Source organism: Lynx rufus, unplaced genomic scaffold (genome assembly GCF_022079265.1).
Source record: "Lynx rufus isolate CCGP_SWC_20201006 ecotype Redwood Valley unplaced genomic scaffold, mLynRuf1.p SCAF_14, whole genome shotgun sequence".
Classification (NCBI taxonomy): domain Eukaryota; kingdom Metazoa; phylum Chordata; class Mammalia; order Carnivora; family Felidae; genus Lynx; species Lynx rufus.
The window spans coordinates 39,812,275-39,831,041 of NW_025814828.1; the positions used below are offsets into that span (position 1 = coordinate 39,812,275).

An 18,767-nucleotide genomic window follows, 5' to 3' on the forward strand; every position below is an offset into this window, starting at 1 on the left:
CATTGCAGGTATACAACGTGATGTTAAACAACTCTATACGTTACGCTGTGCTCACCACAAGCATAGTGACCATCTGTCACCATGCAACATTATTACAGTACCACTGACTCTATTCCTCGGGCTGTGCCTTTTATTCCTATGACTTATTTATTTCATAACTGGAAGCCTTATCTCCTACTTCTTCACCCATTTTGCCCACCCCTCACCCCCCCTTGTGGCAGTCACCAGTTTGTTTTCTACATGTATAGGTCTGATTCTGCGTTTTGTGTATTCATTTGTTCTTTCTTACATTCTACATGCAAGTGAAACCATATCGTATTTGTCTTTCTCTGTACTTATTTCACTGACCTCTAGGTCCGTCCAGATTATTGCACATGGCAAGATCTCATCGTTTTTTTATGGCTGAGTAATATTCCATTGCATAAAATAGACACGTGGATCGATGGAACAGAATAGAGAGCCCAGAAATAAAACCCATGCATTTATGGTCAATGAATCTGTAAATGGTCGCTAAGTCTCTTCAATAAGTGGTGCTGGGAAAACTGGACAGCTACAAGCAGAAGAACCACTTTCTTATACTGTACACAAAAATAAACTCAGAATGGGTTAAATATCTAAATGTGAGACCTGAAACCATAAATTTCCTCGAAGAGAGCACAGGCAATAATTCCTTTGACATCGCCATAGCAACATGTTTTCCAGCTATGTCTCCTACGGCAAGGGAAACAAAAGCAAAAGTCAACAATTGGAACCACATTAAAATAAAAAGCTTTTGCACAATGAAGGAAACCATCAACAAAACAAAAGAGACAACCTACTGAATGGGAAAAGATGTTTGCAAAGGACATATCTATAAGGGGTTACTATTCAAAATATATAAAGAACTGATGCAACTCAATACCAAAAATAAACCAAATAATGCAATTAAAAATGGGCAGAGGCCCCAACTAGACATTTTTCCAAAGAAGACACACAGATGGCCAACAGACATATAAAAAAATGCTCAGCCTCACTCATCATCAGGGAAATGCAAATCAAAACCACAATGAGTCTGAGTTTGTTATATATTTTGGATATTAACCCCTTATCAGATACATGGTTTGCATATACTTTTCCCATTTTGTAGGTTGTCTTTTCCCTTTGTTGATGGTTTCTTGTGCTGTGTAGTTTTTAGTTTGATGTCGTCACACTTACTTATTTTTGCTTCTGTTGCTTGTGTTTTAGGCGTCATATCCAAAAAATCATTACTAAGATCCACGACAAGGAGGTGTATTCCTGTGTTTTCTTCTAGGAGTTTCATAGTTTCAGGTCTTACATTTAAGTTCTTAATCCATTTTCGTGTTATTTTTTGTGAGTGTTTCATTCTTTTACATGTGAATATCCAATTATCCCAGCACCTTTTCCTGAAAAGACTATTTTTCTCCATTGAGAATTCTTGGCTCCCTAGTCAGCTATTAGTTGACTGTATATCCTTGGGCTTATTTCTGGACTCTTTATTCTGTTCCACCGGTCTCTTTGGTTTTATGCCAGTACCATACTGCTTTGATTATAACTTTACAGTATAGCTTGAAATCGGAAAGTGCGGTGCCTACTGCTTTGTTCTTTCTCAGTATTTCTTTGAATATTCAGGGTCTTTTGTGATGTCGTGTAAATTTTAGAATTGTTTTTTCTACATCTGTAAAAAATGCCATTGGAATCTTGATAGAAATTGCATTGGATGCATAGATGGCTTTCGGTAGTATTGACATTTTAACAGTATTAATTCTTTCCATTCATGAACACAAGGTATTTTTCCATTTATTTGTGTCTTCAATTTCTTTAATCAGTGTCTTACAGTTTTCAGAGGGGAGATCTTTCACCTCCTTAAATTTACACCTAAGCATTTTATTCTCTTTGATGCTGCTATAAACGGGACTGATTCCTTTGCTACTTTTTCAGATAATACGTTATTAACGAATAGAAATGCGACTGATTTTTGTTTGTTGATTTTGTATCCTGCAATTGTATTGAATGGATCTAACAGTTTCCTAGTAGGATTCTCTATATGTCAAGTCATATCATCTGCAAACAGACAACTTTACTTCCTCTTTCCTAATTCTGGTACCCTTTGTTTCTTTCCCTTGCCTCATTGTTCCAGGCTATTAGTACTGTATTGAATAACAGTGGTGAGAATGGGCACGCGTGTCTTGTTCATCTTCTTAGAGGAAAAGCTTTGGACCTTTTGCTATTGAGTATGTTGTTAGCCGTGGACTTTTCATACATGGCCTTTATGTTTTAAGATATGTTCCTTCTGTACCTAAATTGCTAAGAGTTTTTACCAAGAATGGATTTTGAATTTTGTCAAATACTTTTTCCGCATCTATTGAGATGATCATATAATTCTTTTCTTTCATTCTATTTATGCGATGTATCATTCGGACTTATTTGCATATGCTGAACCATCTTTGGCATCCCAGGGATAAATTTCACTCATCATGGTGTTTGATGATCCTTTTTATGTGCTGCTAAATTCGATATGCTTGTATTTTATTGAGAAGTTTTGTGTCTATATTCATCAGTGATATTGACCTGTAGTTTTCTTTTCTAGTAGTGTCCTTTTCTGGGTTTTGTATCAGGATAATCCTGGCCTCCTAAAATGAGGTTAGGAATGTTCCCTTCTCTTTGATTTTTTTTTTTTTTCCTTTGGAAGGGTTTGAGAAGACCTGGTGTTCTTTTTTAAATGTTTGGTAAAATTCACCAGTGAAACCATCTGGTCCTAGGATTTTCTTCACTGGGAGATTTTTGATGATGGATCCAATCTCCTTACTGGTAATTGATTGATTTGGATTTTCTATTTCTTCATGATTCAGTCTTGGTAAGTTGTATGTTGTTACGGTTACTTTCACTTCTTTTGGTGGTCCAGTTTTTTGGTGGAGAGTTTCTCGGAACAACCTCCTATGATCCTTTAAATTTCTGTGATATCAGTTGTAATGTCGCCTTTTTCATTTATAACCTTGTTGGTTTGGGTCTTTCTCTTTTATGCTAACTTAGCCTAACTAAAGGTTTGTCAATTTTGTTGATCTTTTTAAAGAGCCACCTTTTGGTTTGGTTAGTCTTTTCTGTTGTTTCTCTGCTCTCTCTTTCATTTATTTCCTCCCTAATCTTTATTATTCCCTTTCTTCCGCTAGCTTTGGCCTCAGTTTGTTCTTTTTCTAGTTCGTTAAGGCATAGAGTTAGGTTACTTATTTAGGATCTTTCTTGCTTCTTAACGTAAGCATTTATTGCTATCAACTTCCCTCTTAGAACTGCGTTTGTTGCATCCCACAAGTTCTAGTATGTTATGTTTCCATTTTCATTTGTCTCAAGAAACTTTCATTTCCACTCTAATTTCGTCTTCGTTCAGGAGAGCATTGTTTGATTTCTATGTGTTGTGAATTTTCCAGTTTTCCTCTTGTTATTGATTTCACGCCATGTTGCTCAGGGAAGATATTAGATGTGATTTCAGTCTTGAGTTTGCTAAGACTTGTTTTGTGGTCTAACATATGGTCTATCCTATCAAATGTTCTGTGTGCACTTGAGAAGAAGGTCTATTCTGCTGCTGTTGACTAAAATGTTCTGTGTATATCTATTAGGTCCTTTTGGTCTGTAGTGTTGTTCAAATCTGCTGTTTCCTTATTATCTGCCTGGATGATCTATCTATTGTTGAGAGTGGTGCATTAAAGCCTCCAGCTATTACTGTACTACTGTTTATTTTCTCCTTTTAGCTCTGCCAGTTTTTGTTTAAATATTTAGGTGCTTCTCAGTTAAGTGCATAAATACTTATAATTGGTATGTTTTCTTGATATAGTGGCCCTTTGTCATTATATAATGATCTTTTTTGTCTCTTTTCACTATTTTTAACCTAAAGTCTGTTTTGTCTGATGTAAGTATAGCCTACTTCTGCTTTTGGGGGGAGGGGCGTGGGAGGAGGTTACCATTTGCTTGAAATGTCTTTTTCATCCTTTCACTCTTCATCTATGTGTGTGTCCTCGGCTAAAGTGGGTCTCTTGCAGGCAGCATATTGTTGAATCTTGCTTCTTTATTCATTTGCCCATTCTATGTCTTTTAATTGGAGAATTTAATTCATTTACTTTTAAAGTAATTATCGATAAATAAGGACTTACTATTGCCATGTTGTTAGTTGTTTTCTGGTTGTTTTGTAAACCTGTTGTTTCTTGTTTCTTATCGTGGTGTCGATTTTTTGTTTTGATGTCTTTTGGTATCAGTATGCTTTATTGTATTCTTTTGTTGTGTTTATTGTGTTCTTTATTGTATCCTTTTGTGCAATTACTACAGGATTTTCCCTTGTGGTTACAGTGAGGCTAACAAAATATCTTAAACTTGAACACCCTATTAAACTGATAACTACTTAACTTCAAAAGAATTCATAAGCTTTATACTTTTATGTCTCCTCCTCGCATTTTAGGTTATTGCAGTTACAATCTATGTGTTTTTTATATTGTGTAACTAATGATAGATTATTGTAACGGTGGTTATTTTTATTACATTCATTTTTTTAACTTTCAAACTAGAGTCGCAAGTGAATTATGTCCCACTATGACCATATTGCTAATCTGACTATGACTATATATTTACCATTACCAGTGAGATTAACTACCTTTTAATGTTTTTGTGACGTCAATTAGCATTCTTTTACTTCTACCAAATTCCCTTCATCTTTCTTTGCAAGGCAGGTCGGATGGTAATGAACTCTCTTACCTTTTCTTTGTTTGAGAAAGTCTTTATCCTTTCCTTGCTTCTGGAGGACAGCTTCACCAGGTATAGAATTCCTGGCTGACAGCTATTTTCTTTGAATATTTTGAATATGTCATTGCATTCTCTCCTAGCCTGAAGGGTTTCTGTTGAGAAAAGGCCTGAAGATTTTCTGTTAAGAAATCCACCAATAGTCTTATGGGGGCTCCCTTGTATGTAACTTCTCTTTTTCTTGCTGCTTTTAAAATTCTTTCTTTGTGTTTGGCTTTTGATAATTTAATTATAGTGTGTCATGGGGCAGCCCTATTCAGGTTCAACCTATTTGGGGTCCTTTGGGCCTCATGCATCTGTATGCCCATTTTCTCCACGGATTCAAGACGTTTTCAGTCATTATTCCTTTAAATATACTTTTTGTCCTGTTCTCTTTCTCTTCGCCTTCTGGAATTCCCATAATGCAAATATTGTTTCTTTTCACATTGATCCATAATTCTCATAGGGTATTTTCACTCTTTTTCAGTCTTTTATTCTTTTTTGCTCTTCTGACTGGGTAATTTCCAGCGTCTTATCTTCCAGGTTGCTGAGTCCTCTACATGATTGAGTCTACTTTTGAAACTTTCTATAGAATTTTTCAGTTCAGTTATTACATTTTTAAACTTTTCTATGGGTTTTTTTGGTGGCTTGCTTTTTCCTTGTCAAACTTCTCATTCTGTTCATGCATTGTTTTCGTAATTTTGTTCAGTTACCTGTTTGTTTTTTCTTGTAGTTCCCTAAACTTCCTTAAGAGAATTATTCTGAATTCTCTGTCTGAGAGCTCATAGACTTCCATTTCTTTAGGATCAGTTATTGGAGCTTTATTAATTTCCTTTGGTGGTGTCATATTTACCTGATTTTTCATGATCCTTGATTCCTTACATTGGTATCTGTGCACTTGGGTAATCAGGTTCCTCTTTCAGACTTTAACGGTTTGCCTGGAAAGAGACAGTTCACCAGTTAGCTCAGTTTGGGTTTCTGGATGTGTCTTCTGGTAATGTCCTTGGGCAGGTCGGGACTGGTATTATGGCCTATTTGGGGGCAAGACGAGTGTTTGAGCTCTAAGGACAGAAATGGGGTGTGCGCCACTTGCTGAGAACAGTTAGATAGGACAGCTGGCTAGGCTCCCTAACCAGGTGAAGATATAGGATTAGCTCTGAAGTTGCCTGGTTTCTCCAGTAAAGCTTACTAGGTGATTGGGGCTGGGTACTATATTTGATAATAGATGGGGCTATGAACTAGCCTCCTTATCTGGGCGGGGCAGTAGGATAAGACTTAGGGTCTGTACAGCTCATTGTTTGGGGACCCAAATCAGGCCAGAGAGTATACTATATTCCCTGGTGAAGTGAAGTCGCCAGTTTTGCTCTGCAGGTGGAGGAAGCCATGGGATGTGCTCTCCGTTTAAGTGCCACTGTACAGAGGCCTGTTGAATGGACTATGCAGCTTCCCATATGCTCTAGTTAGGTTCCCTGGCCAGGCAGGCTGAAGGCTCTATTCAGTGATGAGCAAGGCTATAAATTAGATTCCCTGCCCAGGTGTAGTGGGACAAGTCATTCTAAGGCTGGTGAAGCTCTTTGTTGTCTCAACTCAAGCTGACCCACACTCCAAGTTTCCTAATCGAACAAGGCCGATTCCTTCTAGAAACTACCAGCTCTTCCCGCTCACTTCTCGGCTCGAGTGCCTCTGGGCTGCACAGCTTCCAGGAGTTGTTACCAGCCCTTCTGGTCAAGATAGGACCAGAAGACACTCTCCACAGAAGGTGGGACTGTGATTCAGCCTCTTGCTTGCATGTGGACAAGTCGGGCTCCTGAGCTGGCAAAAGTTTTCATGTGAGGATCCAAATCAGGCAAATCCACACCCCATCACTTCCCCTGGTCAGAACGTGTCTCTGCCATGGTTCTGCGGAGGAGCAATGCCATTGGTTAGGATTACTACTCGGGGCACTGCAGATATGAACTCGGTCTACTAAGATCCACGCGCTGGTTGTTATGAGCCCCTTCCCCCCGTCCCTGTGTTCCCCTTTCTCAGATGCCCCGTGGTGGAGCCCCATAGATCTCCCCACAATCCCCATGGTGCAAGATCAGAGTAGCGCCTACTGCTGGGTAACTCACAACGCTGGGAGGATGAGTTGTCCACCTGGGCTCTCTTTTCCTACAGAGACTGGAGGCTTAGAGGAGACATCTCCGCATGGTGCTGCACTGGTTTGGGGGAGGGGTTATGTGGCCAATGTGTAGCCTCTTCTTTTACCCCTCGAATGCAGTCTGCCTTGGTGTCTGTGATACGGGAAGGTGCTTCACCTCACCCCCCACGTACTATAATTCCCCGAGTGGTGTCTTGTTTTTAAAAAGCTGTCAGTTGTTCTTCTAGTGATAGGGAAGGAAGTCAGGAACAACCTGTGGCACCATCTTGGTGCTGTCACTCAGAAATTTTTAATTGTAGTAAAGTTCAGCTTATCAACGATTTCTTTCATGGATCGTGGTCTTTGGCGTTATATCTAAAAAGTCATCACCACACCCAAAGTCATTTAGGGTTTGTCTTCTCTTCTGGGAGTTTGATAGCTTCATATTTTACGTTTAGTTCTGCAATGCATTTTGAGTTAATTGTTGTGAATGACGTAAAGACTATGTCTAGATTCATTGTTTTACATGTGGATGTGCTGTTGCCCCAGCGCCATTTGTTGAAGACCAGGTTTGCTCCGTTGTATTGCCTCTGCTCTCTATCAAATACCAGTTGACCATATTTATATGTCCCTATTCCTGGGCTTTTTCGATTCTGTCCCATAGATCTATTTGTATTTTCTTTCACCAATACCACTCTGTCTTGATTACTGTAGTTTTATAGTAAGTTTTGAAGTTGAGTAGTGGCAGTCCTGCAACTTTATTCTTCAGTATTCAGTTGGGTATTTTAGGTCTTTTGCTTCTCCATATAAACTTTACAATCAGTTCATTGATAGCCACAAAATAACTTGCTGGGATTTTTACTGGGATTCTATTGACTGTATAGATCAAGTTGGGAAGAACTGACATCTTCATAGTATTGAGTCTTCCTATCCATGAATATGGACTGTCTTTTCATTTATTTAGTTCTTCATTGATTTCATTCACCAAAGTTTTGTAGTTTTCATCGTATAGATCTTATACACATTGTTTTGGATTCATACCTATGTATTTCATTTTGGGGCTGCTAATATTGCTATTGTGATATTAGTTTCAAGTTTCACTTGTTCATTGTTGGCATATAAGAAAATGACTGGCTTCAGTATAATAACTTTGTATCCTCCCACTTGCTAGAATCATTTATTAATTCCAAGAGTTTTTTTGTTGATTCTTTAGGATTTTCTACATTGACCATCATGTCATCTGTGAACAAAGATAGTTTTATTTTCCCTTCCCAATCTGTACGCCCTTTACTTCCCTTTCTTGTCTTATTGTATTCACTAAAAATTCCAGGATAATGTTGAAAAGGACTGATGGGGAGGGACATCCTTGCATTGTACCTGATCCTAGTGGAAATACCTCTAGTTTCTCACCATTAAGTATGGTGTTAGCTATAGACTTTTTGTAGATATTCTTTATCAAGGTGAGGAACTATATAAATATAGAATATTAATAATATTATTATTAATAATATAAATGTAATATAAATAAATATAAAATATAAAAATATAATGTAATATATAATAATATAATATAAATAAATATAAAATATAAAAAGTAATATAAACATAATATAATATATAGTATATAATAAATATAAATATAAATAATATAATATAAATATAAATATAATATAAAATAATAATAATAATACATTACTATTATCATTCAAGTGTTAATACACATATTTTTGAACCCACTCTAATCTGGTAACAGAGCCAATCATGGAAAGATGAATTACTTATTTTCTTGCTTTACCCACTTGTATTATGACTGAAATTTACATTATTTCATTTAATTAGAAGTTGAAATAAAAATGAACTCGCATGAGTCAGTTATAAAAATGGGAGAGAAAAATTAAAACATAAGTAAGTTTTGTGTTCATCATTTAACTATTTTTATCTCATTTTATTTTTTTACATTTCTTTAAACTTTTTTTTTATTTTTGAGAGACAGAGACAGAGCATGAGCGGGGGAGGGGCAGAGAGAGAGGGAGACACAGAATCTGAAGCAGGCTCCAGGGTCTGAGCTGTCAGCACAGAGCCCCACGTGGGGCTCGAACCCATGAAACCACAAGATCATGACCTGAGCCGAAGTCAGACCCTTAACCAACTGAGCCACCCAGACACCCCCATCTCATTTTAATGGAAGAGAAAGTTAGTCTTTTTTCCTTCCTTCAGCTGTGATTTCACTGTAGGTTGAAAGCTAATAAATAAGCCATTTCTGGGCTTTCTTTTTCGATGAGGAAACATTAAAAAAAAAAACAACTATTGCTTAAAACATCGTTCTCTCGTATGAGGAACAAATACAACAGAATCCAGTGATTAGACTATGTTTGCAACAATTGTTTGTTACGCCTGGGACTTTTTAGAAACAAGTATACTGTTATTCATATAATCTAAACTTTGCATTTTTCTGTTTTCAGGTCAAACTCCAAGAGTTTGAGGTCGAATTTTGATGGAACACCCAGATGTCCTCAGCTGTCATGAGGAGCTCTTACCATGTTTGCTTGGACATTTTCCCCATTATGTTGGCAGATACTTCGCTATTGACACAGAAAAAAACAATGGATTAAAGAATTGACCTATCAGTCACTGAAGCGTGGGGCCAATATTACCCTTGACCTGTGTGATCTGTATCCTTTTAGAAAGAAGACATTTTTTCACATGTGACTAATAATAATAATGATGATGATAGTAATAAGAAGAAGAAAAAGAACAGACTCCTATTGGGCACCTACTACCCAAGTACACAAGTATGTACGTACACACACACACACACACACATTCTGCCTCTTCTTTCCACCATAGTTGTTATCACTTCCTCACACACCCATTTTCCTCCTTCTTGGTGAAAAACTGGTATAGGGGCTTCCGGGAGGCCTATGGAAGTCTTTGAGATGCATTGGTTTGGTATGAAGTACCCTCAAGGTCTGCAAATGTGACTTTAACCAAGGGATCTTCAGCTTGAACCAAACATTTGCAGCATTACCTAAGGCATTGTTTGCACTCCAAAAAGAAGGATCAGCACGGGAAGAAATGATGCAAAGGACTTGCTGGAAGTTTGGGGGGGGGGGAAATGTCTTGGTTAGTTAGAGACTTAACTTCTCTCCTATACATCAAGCACAAAAAATTAAAAAATAAAATTAAAAAAAAAATAACAGCCCTATAAATAGAACAAATGTGGAAATACTGCAGGGCTGAAAATCTCAGCTCATCGCGACTGCCAGTCTTAGGGAGCTTCCAGAGGGGAGGTTCCAGAAGGAATTACTGCTATTTGCTCCCAGAAAAAATTAGGGGGGAAAAAAGGTTCCCTTACCTGTTGTTAACTGCCAAAATGGGTATCAAGAGCTTCTTGGGAAGTTTACACACGTATGGAGAGAAAAAGGAGGCAATGACAGCGTTTAGCTTTCACCGAATTACCTTTTGTAATTTCTCAAGTATAACAAATGTTGAACATCTCAGAGGAATAAACTCTAAGACTTGGAAAAGCTGGACACCACCAAGATGCACTTTCTTCATCTTTATCAGGTTAAGATGATCTAAATAGCTCCTTCCGTTTCAAATGTCTCCGGACGCCCCCGAAAGGACAGATTCGCTGGCAGTGTGTACCTAGACCTGGTTGTGTCACTGCGCTTGGGTAAAGCATTTTCATTAAGCCCTGTGCTATGTTCCGTGGCACTATTGATGAACTTAGGCGCTACTCTAGTCAATCAATTTCATGATCAATACATTTAGACGATGGCTTTGTAATTTGTAGCTGAATCGGCGAGTTATTTGACTGGATTGATTGAGTCAACTTGCAACATGAGGGCTAGAGGGAAGACGTTGCATGCTCACCGAGAAGAAAACGGGAGAGAAATGATCGTACTCTCACAATTGATGAAGATTGTCACTTGTTTGTAATGAGAAATCCCATATACTTTGGGTTTCTTTAAAATGATTACTGAACTTGTTTGTAACTACTCACTTTTATGCTCAACATCAGTCAAGGTATAGGTATGCAAAACTGAACAAACCATTGTAATTTTTGCCTTCATGGAGCTGATAGTTTACATGACAAGAGAGAGGGTTTGAATACATAATTAGACAAATATATACACATGATGAGTGTGATTTACTTTATACTTAAAAAATGAAGAGAAAGCATTTTTTTTAATTTTGAGAGAGAGAGAGAGAGAGAGAGAGAGCAAGAAGGGGAGGAGCAAAGAGAGAGAGAGGGAGGAAGAGAGAATCCCAAGCAGGCTCTGCATTGTCAGCACAGAGCCTGATGCAGGGCTCGAACTCACGGACCGTGAGATCATGACCTGAGCTAAAGTCAACAGTCTGACGCTTAATCGACTGAGCCACCCAGGTGCCCCCAGAAAAAGCATTTTTTTTAAAAGAATGCAAAGTAGCTTTAAATTTTTTCTTTTCTTTTTCTCCCTTCCTTCCTTCCCGCCCCCTCCTCCTCCCCTTGTTGCTTATTGGAGAATGTATAGGTTGAAGGAGATTGGAATATATCAATATGAGGGAAACCTAAAAGACAACGTGAACACTTTCCTCAAGTAGAAAGCATGGGAAGAAGAATAACAAGATGTAGGAAAGGAAGTGGAGAAAGGAAGGAAAACCACCAAAGACCCCGTGAATTCTGTTTAAAATATTTGATAATAGAAACTAATGGCAGAATTGGTAAGCTTAGAGAAATAAATCCAGAAGAAGGAAATCACTCAGGAAGGAAGATTCTTGGAGCGCCTGGGTGGCTCAGTCAGTTAAGCATCTGACCCAGGTCACGATCAGGTCATGATTCGGCTCAGGTCGTGATCTCACAGTTTGTGAGATCGAGCCCCGCGTCAGGCTCCACGCTGACAATAAGGAGCCTCCTTGGGATTCTCCCTCTCCCTCCCCCCACCCCCACTCTGCTCTTCCTTCACTCATGCTCTCTCTGTCTCTCTCTCAAAACAAATAAATAAACATTATTTTTTTAAAAGAAAGAACAGTCTTAATTTTTCTCTAAGTGGACAGTTTTGTTTTGTCTTGCTTTATTTTGTTCTGAAACTGTTCTCGCAGAGTGTATGTTATTGGCAGAATCTTGGATGGAGTAATTAGTTACTGGCTCAGAGGAGTGACCTGTAACGCCCACGGTCATCCAGGCAGAGCTGGGTCGGGCCACCAGGTCTCCTAATGCCTAAACTGGGGTTCTTTTCACTGTATTGCCTCCCTTCTGGGTAGAGAAAGCTTTGCAGATGCCGTGCCTCGCTATTTGTAAGAGGACGTCTTGGTTTACAATGTGAACAAACTGTAGAATTTGTCTACAATTTCTGACCTCTCCTGAGGGCCTGTGGTCACACTCCTTGGCTTCTGTCCAGCCCGTGGTCAGATTTACCTAGTGGGTGAGGTTGGGAGAGACACCTGGGCCGCTGTGACTGTTTCGGCCTCTCCCTGGTATCTGCCTGCAAAGAGCTTTGAGTTTCCGTGGGAGAGGCCTGGGACAGGGAGATAGCCCACCTAAGTTTCATTTCTCCCAACAGCGTTAGCCACAACAAAGCTGGCGTTTCTATCTCATAGTGTGCGTCCTGCGAGCTCAGGCGGAAGAGAAGGGTGGCAATTATTGGGGCTCCCCTAAGCCCAATAGATTTTATTGAGAGACGTATTTCCTAGTGGTTCAAAACATGGACACTGGAGTCAGATTAGCCGTGTTTGTATCCCAGCGCTGACACTTAACTAGCTGTGTGATCTTGGGCAAATCGCTTAACTACTCTAACAAAATGAGACAAAAGTAGCATCCACGCCGACGTGTTTATGTCACAATTAAAAAAAAAATTTTTTTTTAGGTGTCTGACACGTAGGATAAAATTTTAAAAACCGCTGGTTTATTACCATGTACAAGGGACAATTTTTCAAGAAGCCTTTCAAGAAGACTGTGGATTTTTATTATACGCATATTTCAAATACCTATTTTTATGTGGAAGCAGTGAAGTTTATGGTTAAAAGCATGGGGTCTGGAGTCAGACACCTCGGTTCAAATTTTAGCCTTACGACTTACCAGTTGTATGACTTTAGGCAAGTTACTTAACCTTGGATCTCAATCTTGTCACTGTGATATAAAGATACTGGCCGTACCCACCTTAAGAGATTGTTGTGGAAAATGACAATATTTATAATGTACTTATTGATCTAATAGTCATTATATATTTATTCAAGAAAATACATACGGAAAAATGGAGTGGAATTGCTGGGGCCTGTGGTAACCCTATGTTTAACCTCTGGAAAAACTGCAAGACATTTTCCAAAGCAGTTGAAATATTTTACATTCCCACCAGCAGTATATGAGGGTTCTGATTTCCCCACGTCTTCACCAACAGTTACTCTCTCCCATCTGTTTTCTTTTAGCCATCCCCATGGATGTGAATTGGTAGCTCATTGTGCTGTTGACTTACGTTTCCCTGAAGCTGAATGATGTCAGGCATTTTTCTTATGTTGATTGGCCATTGGTATATCTTCCTGGAGAAATGTGTAATCAGATCCTTGTGCATGGTTCAACTGGGTTACTTGCCCTTTTATTACTGAATTATATTTTGTATTTCATATATTCTAGAATTTTATAGATTCTAGGGGCAAGTCCCTTAACAGACATATGATTTGCTCTCATGCTTTTGGTGTCACATCTAAGAAGTCTTTGCCTAACCCAAGTCATGAAGATTTACTCCTATATTTTCTTCTAAGCGTTTTCTAATTGTAGCTCTTATATTTAAGTTAATGATACCTTTTGAATTATTTTTTGTATACGGCGTGAGGTAGTAAATCCCTTTTTTTTTCCAGGTGGATATCCAGTTGTCCCAGAACCATTTGTTGAAGACGATTCTTACCCTATGGAATTAACTTGGCACTCTTCCTGAAAATCAATTGACTATAGGGCACCTGGGTGGCCCAGTTGGTTAAGCATCTGACTCTTGATTTCAGCTCACGTCATGATCACTCTGAGATCGAGGCCCACGTCAACACAGAGCCTGCTTGGAATTCTCTCTCTCCTTCTGTCTCTGCCCCTCACCTGCTCTCTCACACAGACACTCGTTCTCAAAATAAATAAATAAATAAATAAATAAGCATTTTAACAATAAAGATAAAAAATAAAATCAATTGACTATAAGTGTGAGCCTTTATTTATGGACTCCAATTCTATTCCATTGATCTATATGTCTATCTTTATGCCAACATTACACTGGTTTTATTACTGTATCTTTGTAGTAAGTTTTGAAATCAGAAAGAACGCGTCCTCCAACTTTGCTCTTCTTTTTAAATATCATTTAGGCTATTATGAGAACTTTGAATTTCCATATGAATTTGGGGATTAGCTTTAGGATTAGCTGGCAAAGAAGCCTGCTTGGATTTTCACTGAGATTGCATTAAATCTATAGATCAACGTGGCGAGTATCTCCATATAACAATATTAGGCTTTTTGAATCATGAACACAGTATGGTTTTCTACTTATTTACATTTTCTTTCCTGTCTTTCAACCCTGTTTTATAGCTTGCAGACTATACATTTTGCACTTTTTTGGTTAAACTTATTCATAAGTATTTTATTTTTTTTGATATTCTTTTCTTTCCTAGAAAAATACAGTTAATTGATGTATATTGATCTTGTACCTGACAACCTTACTGAACTTCTTTATTCTAATAGTTTTTCTGTGTATGTATTCCTTAAAATATTCTATATACAAGATCCGTTCATGTAAAAATAGAAATGGTTTTACTTCTTCCTTTCTAACCTAGATACTTTTTATTTCTTTTTCTTATCTAATCGCCCTGACTAGACCCTCCAGTACAATGTTGGAAGGAAGTAGTTAGAATAGATACCCTTATTTTGTTTCTGATCTTCGGGAGAAAGTATTCAGTATTATGTGTGATGTTAGCCGTGAATTTTTTGTAGATACCTTTTATCAGAAAGAGGAAGTTCCCTTCTATTTCTAGTTTTTTAAGACTTCTGTAAGATTGGAGGTAACATTCCCTCTTTCATACATGGTTTAGCAATATGAGTTTTCTCTCTTTTCACCTTGGTCGATTTGGCTAAAGCCTTGTCCATTTCATTGATCTTTTTTAACAATCAACTTTTGGTTTTGTTGATTTTCTCTATTGGTTTTGTATTCTCTATTTCATTAATGTCTTCTCTGATCTTTATTATTTCCCTCCTGATTTCTTTGGGTTTAGTTTCCCTTTTTTTCTAGTTCCTTAAGGTGGGAGATTAGGTTGTTGATCGCGAGATCATTTTTATATAGGTGTTCAGAGCTATAAATTTCTCTTTAGTCACTGCTTTCACTGCATCCAATAGGTTTTGGTATATTTTATCTTCACTTTTATTCAGCTCAAAGTATTTTCTGATTCCCTTTGTGATTTCTTCTTTTACCCATTGGCTATTTAAAAGTACATGACTTGATTTCTTCGTATTTGTGACTTTCACAAATTATTTGTGTTGTCGGTTTCTCATTTCATTCCTTTGTGGTCAGAGAACATACTTCATATGGCTTAAATCCTCTGAAATTTATTGAGTCTTGTTATACAGCTCTGCGTATGGTCTGCCTTGGATTGTGTTTTGTGTGCACTTGAAAAGAATGTGCATTCTACCGTTGTTCCATGGAGTGATCCGAAGATGTCTTTTCTAGGTCGTCTATAGTATTGTTCGTATCTTCCATTTCCTTGTTGATCATCTATTTTTTTTCTAGCCACTATTAAACATAGGCTAGTGAAGTCTCCCATTATTATCACTGATGGCATATGTATTTTTTATTTTCATTCTATAAATATTTCCTGCTTAGCCCTCTACCCATTTGCTATACTTGAAAAGCATATGTAAACCTTAAATGCCCCACCAGAGGTCATCCACCTCTCTGCTCCTTTTGTCGACATGCACACCAGAGAGGGACACAAAACTTTGGGGATGGATAGGAGTAAATGGTGGGGGGGGGGGGAGTCCCGGAGCTTGGTGGTACAAAGGATCAGCATGGTACAGTAGTGGCAGACTTAAAAGGTCATGTGAGGTCAAATATGATGGAAGTCTGAATTGAGTTAAACTAGGAAATTTCAAAGCTCAGTCCGTACTCTAAGTTGTAGAGCAGAAATCACAGGTAAGTATGATCTCATGGTTAATTGATTTTTGACAAGAGTGCCAAGACAATGCAATGAGAGACAGAATAGTCTTTTCAACAAATGGTGCCAAGGCAGCTAGACATCCACATGCAAAAAGAAAGAAAGAAAGAAGAAAGAAGAAAGAAAGAAGAAAGACAAAAGAAAGAAAAAAGAAAGAAAGAGAAGAAAGAAAGAAGAAAGAAGAAAGAGGGAAGAAGAAAGAAGAAAGAAGAAAGAAAGAGAAGAAAGAAAGAAGAAAGAAAGAGAAGAAAGAAAGAAGAAAGAAAGAAAAAAGAGAGAAGAAAGACAGAAGGAAGAAAGAAAGAAGAAAGAAGAAAGAAAGGAAGAAAGAAAGAAGAAAGACAAAAGAAGAAAGAAAAAGAAGAAAGAAACAAGGAAGAAGGAAGAAGAAAGAAAGAAGAAAGAGAAGAAAGAAAGAAAAAAAGAAAGAGAAGAAAGAAAGAAGAAAGAAAGAAAAAAGAGAAGAAAGACAGAAGAAAGAAAGCAAGAAAGAAAGAGGAAAGAAGAAAGAAAGAAGAAAGAAGAAATACAAAAGAAAGAAGAAAGAAGAAGAAAGAAAGAAGGAAGAAGAAAGAGAAGAAAGAAGAAAGAGAAGAAAGAAGAAAGAAAAAAAGAGAGAAGACAAGAAAGAAAGAAAGAAAGAAAGAAATTAGACTCCTACTTCCCACCATATACAAAAAATAATTCAAAAGAGATCATAGACCCAAATGTAAGAGCCAAACCTATAAAACTCTTGGAAGAAAATAAAGGAGTAAAACCTCATGACCCCGGGTTAGGCAACGTCTTCTTAGAGACCACACCAAAAGCATAAGCAATTAAGGACAAAATACGTTAATTAGACTTCATCAAAATTAGACACTTTTGCGCGTCAACAGACGTCTTTAAGAAAATGAAAAGACAATTCACATAAGTGGAAAAATACTTGCAAATAATATATCTGATAGGGCGTTGTGCCCAGAGTAAATAAAGAACACCATTTAACAATTTTTTACAAAAACCACACACAATTAAATGAGTTAAAACAGGGGCAAAGGATTGAATGGACCTTTCTCCGAAGAAGATATACAAATGGCCAACAAGCACTTGCTTAACATCATTAGTCATCAGGGAAGAAATGTAAACCAAAATCACAGCGAGCTTGCAGCACGGCCGCCGGTGTTGCCACCACCTTAGCATTTTGGAATCAGGAGAGCCGAGCCCATGCCCGGGCAGGGTAGAGGGTGGTGGGCAGGTCTGGCCTCCCGTCACCATGGACAGTTTTTCCTTTTCCTAAGTGGACTGTCAGCCATCCAGCCAGATCCGCTCTTTCACCTTCAAGGTAGAGGAAGAGGATGATGTGGGGCGTGTGCTGGCTTTGACCACGCTCTGCCTCATCAAGGGGGCCAAAGGTCAGTGTAATGTCCTAGAAGTCATGGCCGGGAACCAGGACCGCCAGGAGACTGCAGTCCCGGTGGCCAACCTCAAGTTGTCCTGAGTTGTCCTGAGTTGTCCAACTCACGCTCAGGTTGGAGGACGTCCAGCTCCAACCCCCTGTAACCTTCCATCTGGAGTCGGGTTCCGGGCCTGCGTGGATCGCGGGGCAACATGAAAAGCAATGACGTTTCTGATGAAGAAGAGAGTGAAGAGGGGAGTGAGGAGGAGGAAGCCGAGTTGTGCCCCATCCTGCTTGCCAAGAGGCAAGGGGGCAGGCCCCAGCCTCCTTGGGTGGCAGGACCTCTGAACTTCTATTCTGACCCTCTTTCCCCACTTTACCTATGAGATCGGAGGTCAGCATCGGAAGCTCAAGACTACACATGTTTAATACTTCCCACATTTTTCGATAAAGGTTGAAATACAACGACGTGGAGTGGGTTTTTTTTTTCTGCAAAAACAAACAAATCAACAACAACAACTAAAAAAGATGGACAAGAATAAGTGTTGACGAGGATGTGGAGAAATCGGCACTTTTACACATCGACAGAGGGAATGTTAAAGGGCGTAGGCCCTTTGGGAAATAGCTTAGGTGTTCTTTCAATAATTAAACATACAGTTACCACACGACCCAGAAATTCTATCCTGAGCCGTATCCTCAAGGGAAAGCAGATGTCCGTGAAAACCTCGGACATGAATGTTCGTAGAAGCATCATTCATAAAATCGAAACTGGAAAAAACCTGGGGCGCCTGGGTGGCTCAGTCAGTCGGGTGCCCGACTCTTGATTTTGGCTCAGGTCATGATCCCAGGGTCTTGGGACTGAGCCTCATATGGGGCTTCGCCCTGAGCGTGGAGGCTGCTTAAGATTCTCTTTCTCGAAATGAGTCAGTCCAAAAAAAAGACAGATATCATATGTTTTCACTCATATGTGGAAGTTGAGAAACTCAACAGAAGACCACGGGGAAGGGAAAGAAAAAGAATAGTTACGAACAGAGAGGGAGGCAAGCCATCAGAGGCTCTTAAATACAGAGAACAAACTGAGGGTGCAAGGGGGTGGCAGGGAAAACGGGTGATGGGCATTGAGGAGGGCACCTCTTGGGACGAGCCCTGGGTGTTTTACTTAAGTGACGCATCACGGGAATCTACTCCCAAATCCAAAAGCACGCTGTATACAGTATATGTTAACTAACTTACTAACTTGTCCATAAGTGATATAAAAAAAATAATAAAATCCACAAATAAATAAAATAAGAAAGATTCTCTTTCTCCCTCTGCCCCTCTCCTCTGTTCTCTCGCTCACTCGCTCCCGCTCTC

General features: G+C 38.7%; 1 pseudogene; it reads left to right on the top strand.

Moving 5' to 3' along the window:
- LOC124509243 (nucleoplasmin-3-like) overlaps positions 1 to 17,800 on the top strand; it is a 64,047-nt pseudogene extending 46,247 nt beyond the window's left edge.
- The last annotated feature ends 967 nt before the right edge of the window (positions 17,801 to 18,767 follow it).